The sequence below is a fragment of the Neolamprologus multifasciatus genome, chromosome 4 (assembly GCF_963576455.1).
Source record: "Neolamprologus multifasciatus chromosome 4, fNeoMul1.2, whole genome shotgun sequence".
Classification (NCBI taxonomy): Eukaryota; Metazoa; Chordata; class Actinopteri; order Cichliformes; family Cichlidae; genus Neolamprologus; species Neolamprologus multifasciatus.
In genome coordinates, this window is record NC_140442.1 from 28,133,340 (window position 1) to 28,141,692 (window position 8,353).

Sequence of the window (8,353 nt, forward strand, 5' to 3'; positions counted from 1 at the left end):
CTAGACCCAGCAGTCTTAGCTAATTATAGGCCAATCTCCAACCTTCCTTTCATATCAAAAATACTTGAAAGAGTAGTTGTCAAACAGCTAACAGATCATCTGCAGAGGAATGGTTTATTTGAAGAGTTTCAGTCAGGTTTCAGAGTTCATCACAGCACAGAAACAGCTTTAGTGAAGGTTACAAATGATCTTCTTATGGCCTCTGACAGTGGATTCATCTCTGTGCTTGTCCTTCTTGACCTTAGTGCAGCATTCGATACTGTTGACCATAAATCATGACAAAACCGACATTATAATCTTCGGTAAGCAGGACTCTATTAGCCTCATAAGAAACAATCTGGGCCCATTATCAGCTAATGTGCATCCCCATGTAAAAAATCTTGGTTTCATTTTTGATTCCACTCTCAAGCTGGACAAGCAAATAAACTCAGTTGTTCGTGGCAGTTTTTTCCAACTCAGGAGCGTTTCTAAACTCAAAAATATCCTGTCATCTAAAGACCTGGAAACTGTTATCCATGCCTTCATATCATCACGTCTTGACTACTGTAACTCTCTCTATTTAGGTATTTGTCACTCAAGCCTGTCACGCCTGCAACTTGTTCAGAATGCAGCCGCAAGGCTTCTGACGGGCACTAGAAAGAGAGAGAGTATTACCCCGGTACTTGCATCACTACACTGGCTACCAGTTAAATATAGAATTGATTTTAAGGTTTTATTATTTGTTTTTAAAGCCCTCCATGGTTTGGCTCCAGGTTACATTTTAGATCTTCTTAGCCTGCACTTGCCCACTCGATCTCTGCGCTCCTCCAGTCAGATGGTTTTATCAGTTCCACGCTCCCAGCTCAAATCTAGAGGTGATAGGGCTTTCTCCATTGCCGCCCCGAGACTCTGGAATAGTCTCCCCCCCTTCATAAAATTCTCTCCATCCTTGGAAATCTTTAAATCAAATCTCAAGACCCACTTATTTTCCAAGGCTTTTGGATCTCGCTGATATTACATGTCTTACAAAGTTTTCTTTCTATTTTAATTCTTTTATTATATTATTCCTCTGTTCAGCACTTTGGCCGGCACTTGATGTCTTTTAAATGTGCTATACAAATAAATAAAGTTGAAGTTAATATCCTATTAGAGCGATTAGAACATGCTGTAGGTATTACAGGTATTGCACTGCAGTGGTTTGTATCATATCTATCTAATAGGCTCCAATTTGTGCATGTAAATGGAGAGTCCTCTTCACACACTGAGGTTAATTATGGAGTTCCTCAGGGTTCAGTGCTAGGACCAATTCTGTTTACATTATACATGCTTCCCCTAGGCAGCATCATTAGAAGACATAGCATACATTTTCACTGCTATGCAGATGACACCCAGCTCTATCTGTCCATGAAGCCAGATAACACACACCAATTAGTTAAACTGCAGGAATGTCTTAAAGACTTGGATGGCCACTAACTTTCTGCTTCTTAACTCAGATAAAACTGAGGTCATTGTACTCGGCGCTGAAAAGCTTAGAAATATGGTATCTAACCAGATTCTTACTCTGGATGGCATTACCTTGGCCTCCAGTAACACTGTGAGGAACCTTGGAGTCATTTTTGACCAGGATATGTCCTTCAACGCACATATTAAACAAATATGTAAGACTGCGTTCTTCCATTTGCGCAACATCTCTAAAATTAGAAATATCCTGTCTCAGAGTGACGCTGAAAAACTAGTTCATGCATTTATTACTTCCAGGCTGGACTACTGTAATTCATTATTATCAGGATGTCCAAAAAACTCACTGAAAAGCCTTCAACTAATCCAAAATGCTGCAGCAAGAGTACTGACAGGGACTAGAAAGAGAGAGCATATTTCTCCTGTTTTGGCTTCCCTTCATTGGCTTCCTGTTAAATCCAGAATTGAATTCAAAATCCTGCTCCTCACATACAAGGTCTTAAATAATCAGGCCCCATCTTATCTTAATGACCTTGTAGTACCATATCACCCTATTAGAGCACTTCGCTCTCGCTCTGCAGGCCTACTTGTTGTTCCTAGAGTATTTAAAAGTAGAATGGGAGGGAGAGCCTTCAGTTTTCAGGCCCCTCTTCTGTGGAACCAGCTTCCAGTTTGGATTCAGGAGACAGACACTATCTCTACTTTTAAGATTAGGCTTAAAACTTTCCTTTTTGCTAAAGCATATAGTTAGGGCTGGACCAGGTGACCCTGAATCCTCCCTTAGTTATGCTGCAATAGATGTAGGCTGCCGGGGGACTCCCATGATGCATTGAGTTTTTCCTTTCCAGTCACCTTTCTCACTCACTATGTGTTAATAGACCTCTCTGTATTGAATCATATCTGTTATTAATCTCTGTCTCTCTTCCACAGCATGTCTTTTATCCTGTCTTCCTTCTCTCACCCCAACCGGTCGCAGCAGATGGCCGCCCCTCCCTGAGCCTGGTTCTGCCGGAGGTTTCTTCCTGTTAAAAGGGAGTTTTTCCTTCCCACTGTCGCCAAAGTGCTTGCTCACAGGGGGTCATATGATTGTTGGGCTTTTCTCTGTATCTATGAAGCGCCTTGAGGCGACTTTTGTTGTGATTTGGCGCTATATAAATAAAATTGAATTGAATTGAATTGCTGTTCTGCATAGGCCTTAACCCCCCCAGTGCGATCATTGAAGGTAGTCAGAATTGAGGGGATCGAACTACCAGAAGGCAAGATTGCAGACATAGAGGACAGTTACAAGTACCTGGGGATCCCACAGGTGAATGGGAACCATGAAGAGGCCGCTAGGAAAGCTGCAACCACCAAGTACCTGCAGAGGGTCAGGCAAGTCCTGAGGAGTCAGCTGAATGGTAAGAACAAGATCCAGGCCATCAACACCTACACCCTGCCCATGATCAGGTACCCCGCTGGGGTAATAGGCTGGCCAAAGGAGGAGAGAGAAGCCACTGACATAAAGACAAGAAAGCTCCTTACCATGCATGGAGGGTTTCACCCCAAGTCCAGCATCCTGACGCTGTATGCTAAGCGGAAGGAAGGAGGCCGGGGACAGGTGAGTGTCAGCACCACAGTCCAGGATGAGACAAGGAACATCCACGAATACATCACGAAGATGGCCCTAACTGACAGCGTGCTCAGTGAATACCTCAGGCAGCAGAAACCCAAGAAAGAGGAGGAAGGCGAGGAACCATCATGGAAGGACAGGCCCCTGCACGGTATGTACCACCGGCAGATAGCGCAGGTGGCTGATACCCAGAAATCCTACCAGTGGCTGGACAAAGCTGGACTGAAAGACAGCACAGAGGCACTAGTCATGGCAGCACAGGAGCAAGCACTGAGCACAAGATCCATAGAGGCTGGGGTCTTTCACACCAGGCAAGACCCCAGATGCAGGCTGTGTAAAGATACCCCAGAGACAATCCAGCACATAACACAAGGGTGCAAGATGCTAGCAGGCAAGGCATACATGGAACGCCATAACCAAGTGGCCGGCATAGTGTACAGGAACATCTGTGCCGAATATAACCTGGAAGTCCCATGGTCAAAATGGGAGATGCCCCCAAAGGTGATGGAGAATGACCGAGCTAAGATCCTGTGGGACTTCCAGATACAGACGGACAAAATGGTGGTGGCTAACCAACCGGACATAGTGGTGGTAGACAAACATGAGAAGATGGCCGTAGTGATCGATGTAGCGGTTCTGAATGATAGCAACATCAGGAAGAAGGAACACGAGAAGCTCAAGAAATACCAAGGGCTCAGAGAAGAGCTCGAGAAGATGTGGAGGGTGACAGTGACGGTGGTCCCAGTGGTAATCGGAGCACTAGGTGCAGTGACTCCCAAGCTAGGCGAGTGGCTCCAGCAGATCCCGGGAACAAAATCGGAGATCTCTGTCCAAAAGAGCGCAGTCCTAGGAACAGCTAAGACACTGCGCAGGACCCTCAAGCTCCCAGGCCTCTGGTAGAGGACCCGAGCTTGAAGGATTGACCACCCACCTGGGCAAGTGGGGAATTTATTTTTATATATATATATATATATATATATATATATATATATTTTAGGGGTGCAACGATATTCGTATCGATATTGAACCGTTCGGTACAGTGCTTTCGGTTCGGTACGGATATGTATCGAACAATACAAAATTTTTTATTTATTTTATCAACTTTCCTTCTGACGATGCTGTCTGTGTTGAGCGCTCCATAGATCTGCGCTCGACAGTGCAGCCTAGGCGGAGTAGTCGAACGCAGATTCACTGAGCAAGCTAGCGAGACAGAAGTTAAGCTCTCCTTGCAACATGGCAAATTGAACCTCCCCCACCCTAATTCAGATGTGGCGTTTGGAACTATTTGGTTTTCATGTGACGTATGACCCTGAAGGTAAGCGCATCATGGACAAAAGTAAAACAGTATGTCGGATGTGCCACGCAATGCTCAATTACATTGGTGGGAACTAGTGCGTTAGCGCAGTTAGCTCGTTAAGGTGTTGACGCCGTCCAGCGTCAACACCGCTCGTTAACGGAGATTTGCCGTGTTGTGGCGTTAACGTCATTTCAGATTATCGCTGACAGCACTAGTGGGAACACAACGAATATGACTGCACATTTACGCCGACATCATCCTAGTGCAAAGACAAGTGGAAGCAGATAAAAACAACAAGCATGCATGCTACAAACTTCACCCGAGTCATTTAGACAGCCGTTAGCACATGATTCTCCTTATGGGGACCTGATATGTTTAATATGCTGCTGAGAATATAGCCCAGAAGAAGCGTATATTAGTATAGCTTTTATTTTGGAAAGAGCCATTTCTCTGTAATAAACTCTGTTTTCCAAAGATGAGTGATTTCTCGATCAGATAGATTTATTATTTTTTTTACTTTGTTGTTTCAGCAACATTAAATTTAAAAACTGTACTTTTGAGTTAAAATATATATTTATAATTTTAATAAATGACAAATTAAAAAGGCATGAACATTTTTTTGTATTGAAAAAATATCGAACCGTGACACCAAAGTATCAAACCGAACCGAACTGTAAATTTTGTGTATCGTTGCACCCCTAATATATATATATATATATACATATATATATATATATATATATATATATACATATATATATATATATATATATATATATACATATATATATATATATATATGTGTATATATATATATATATACATATATATATATATATATGTATATATATATATATATATATATATATATATATATATATGTATATATGTAGCCACTAAACTGGTGGACCTAAATCTTAACCACCACGTCCGTATATATACAAGCAGAAAGGGAGTGAGTGGGTCAACGCTCGGAGAACAGAAGCTAAGCCAGCTTTAAACACACCATTTTTTTTTTAGGATAAAACACAGTCAGAACCCCCAGATACAGGCTAAAATCCCCGCTATACAATAAAAATAATGTTTGTAACCCACTAAAAACCCTGCCGGCAGGAATAACTATACACTAAAAAACCAAAACTAAATGAATGTTTTTTGTATGGTAAACACTCCCCCCCCAGAGTCAATTCAATTCAATTCAATTCAATTTTATTTATATAGCGCCAAATCACAACAAATGTCGCCTCAAGGCGCTTCATAGATACAGAGAAAAGCCCAACAATCATATGACCCCCTATGAGCAAGCACTTTGGCGACAGTGGGAAGGAAAAACTCCCTTTTAACAGGAAGAAACCTCCGGCAGAACCAGGCTCAGGGAGAGGCGGGGCCATCTGCTGCGACCGGTTGGGGTGAGAGAAGGAAGACAGGATAAAAGACATGCTGTGGAAGAGAGACAGAGATTAATAACAGATATGATTCAATACAGAGAGGTCTGTTAACACATAGTGAGTGAGAAAGGTGACTGGAAAGGAAAAACTCAATGCATCATGGGAATCCCCCGGCAGCCTACATCTATTGCAGCATAACTAAGGGAGGATTCAGGGTCACCTGGTCCAGCCCTAACTATATGCTTTAGCAAAAAGGAAAGTTTTAAACCTAATCTTAAAAGTAGAGATAGTGTCTGTCTCCCAAATCCAAACTGGAAGCTGGTTCCACAGAAGAGGGGCCTGAAAACTGAAGGCTCTCCCTCCCATTCTACTTTTAAATACTCTAGGAACAACAAGTAGGCCTGCAGAGCGAGAGCGAGTCCCATATTCCCTCTTGTCCAGCCACACACATGCGGGCAAATGTTCCTTAGCTGGAAGAGACAGGAGAGGAACTCCTCTTCCGGGATGGTAAAACTCGCCCGCAGCAGACCAGGGAGGAGGCTCCTATCTCCGCCTGACAGTGCGCGGCCGTGCAGTCCAGCCACTCTCCGCACCTGCACACGGCCTCCCTTGCAGCCCCGCCCTGAAACAACAAACACGGGCCAGCAACGTTGTCGGTGCAGCCGCTGTTACCCTCTCCCGGCAAAGCTACGCCTAGCGCCCAACAGTGGGAAAGCAATATTCACAAATGCAGGAAGAGGCGTCCCCCTGCCCTGCTGTGGATTTCACGCGTCGCCTCCCACTGTTGCTATTTTGTCCGTCTGGACTGGATCGCCGGGTTATGCTAGCCGATCGTCGGATATCTCGTGACGCCCCACAGGCAGGCCGGTCTTTCTTTGCAGGTGCTGGGCTGCACACGTTTTGTTTCCTGCTCCTCGCTTCTCGTGTGTCTCTCCTCTTCCCTCTTTGTGCTCACTAGCTCCCTCAAGTCCGTTTGGCGGCTGATAGGCCACCTCGGGGAACGCCCCCACCTCACAGGTGCCTACAATTGTCCGCTTAATCCACAGTGGAATAAAAATACTATACAACAACACCAAACACACACTATAAATATGGGGATAAAATCATGCAATCAGAATATTAATAAAGAAACATGCAATATCACTATTACAATAAAAACATGCAAATAAAATCGACACTATGTACCAACACACAGTCTGATTCAAAACAAAATATAAAAAAATTATTTTCCCCGTGTGACATCCCCCGCACCCTATACACTACACCTGTATTGCCAACCTCTTCCACTACCACATACGGCTCTGAGCTCCAACCTGGGTGCAACTTGCCTTGTCCCTGCCTATTCCTGTCCCTTATCCAAACTCTCTCGCCTGGCACCAATGGCAGGGCCCGCACACTTCGGTCATAAGCCCTCTTGTTTTGGGTGGCTGCTGCCTTCATCTTCTTCCTAGCCTTCTCATAGGCAAAAGATAGTTTCTGGTGATGGTCCTTAACCCACCCTCCCAGGTAGTGGCATGGGGATTCCCGCTCAACACCTAGGTTTAAATCCACCGGCTGTCTCAAATGCCGCCCAAACATCAGGTACGACGGCGCATACCCTGTGGCACTATGGACAGTATTATTGTATGCTTGTAAGAGCTCTGGGAGATATTCTGGCCACCTCTGTTGTCTCTCTGACTCTAGGGACCGAAGCATGTGCAGCAATGTCTGGTTCATCCTCTCATCCACCATTTCCAGCCGGATGGTATGGGATGGTCTTGCTTTTTGTAATGCCATAGCACTTACACAGCTGGTACATCAGGGCAGACTCAAAACTACCACCTCTATCTGAGTGTAGCCTGGTCGGGCAACCGAAGGTCCGAATCACGTGAGCCCAAAGAGCATGCACCGCAGTCTGAGCAGTCTGGTCTTTGGTAGGAACTGCCCAGGCGTACCGTGTGAAAAGATCAGTCATCACCAGAATATTCTGGTACCTGTCTGTGGGCCTCCCCAATGTAAGAAAGTCCAGGGCCACAACCTCAAGGGGATATGACACAATAATGGGATGCAAAGGGGCTCTAAGCCTATTTCTATCTCGCAGGCTACACACAGCGCACCCTAGCTGGAATTCACGCACCTCTTCTTCCATGCTGGGCCAATAAAAGAAGCGACGTATCCTGGACAGTGTCTTTTCCACTCCCGCATGCGCCGCTGCCTCATGATACTTCTCCCACACCTCCTTGTGTCTCTCTGCAGGACATAGGATCTGAAGGTACATTTCGTTAGTGTTAGGGTCCCTTACCTCTCTGCACAGCGTACCCTCACAAACCTGCAGCCTTCTCCATTGCTGTAATAACTTCTGTACAGGGCTAGGCAGGGCTCTCCTCGTTGGTGCATCAGGGGGAATTCCCTGTTCCACGTACTCCCTCAGGATGCACAGATCCATGTCCTTTTCCTGCGCCTCCTTCCAGTCATTCATCTAGTCTACCCATATTCCCTCTTCTCCAGCCACACACATGCGGGCAAATGTTCCTTAGCTGGAAGAGACAGGAGAGGAACTCCTCTTCCGGGATGGTAAAACTCGCCAGCAGCAGACCAGGGAGGAGGCTCCTATCTCCGCCTGACGGTGCGCGGCCGTGCAGT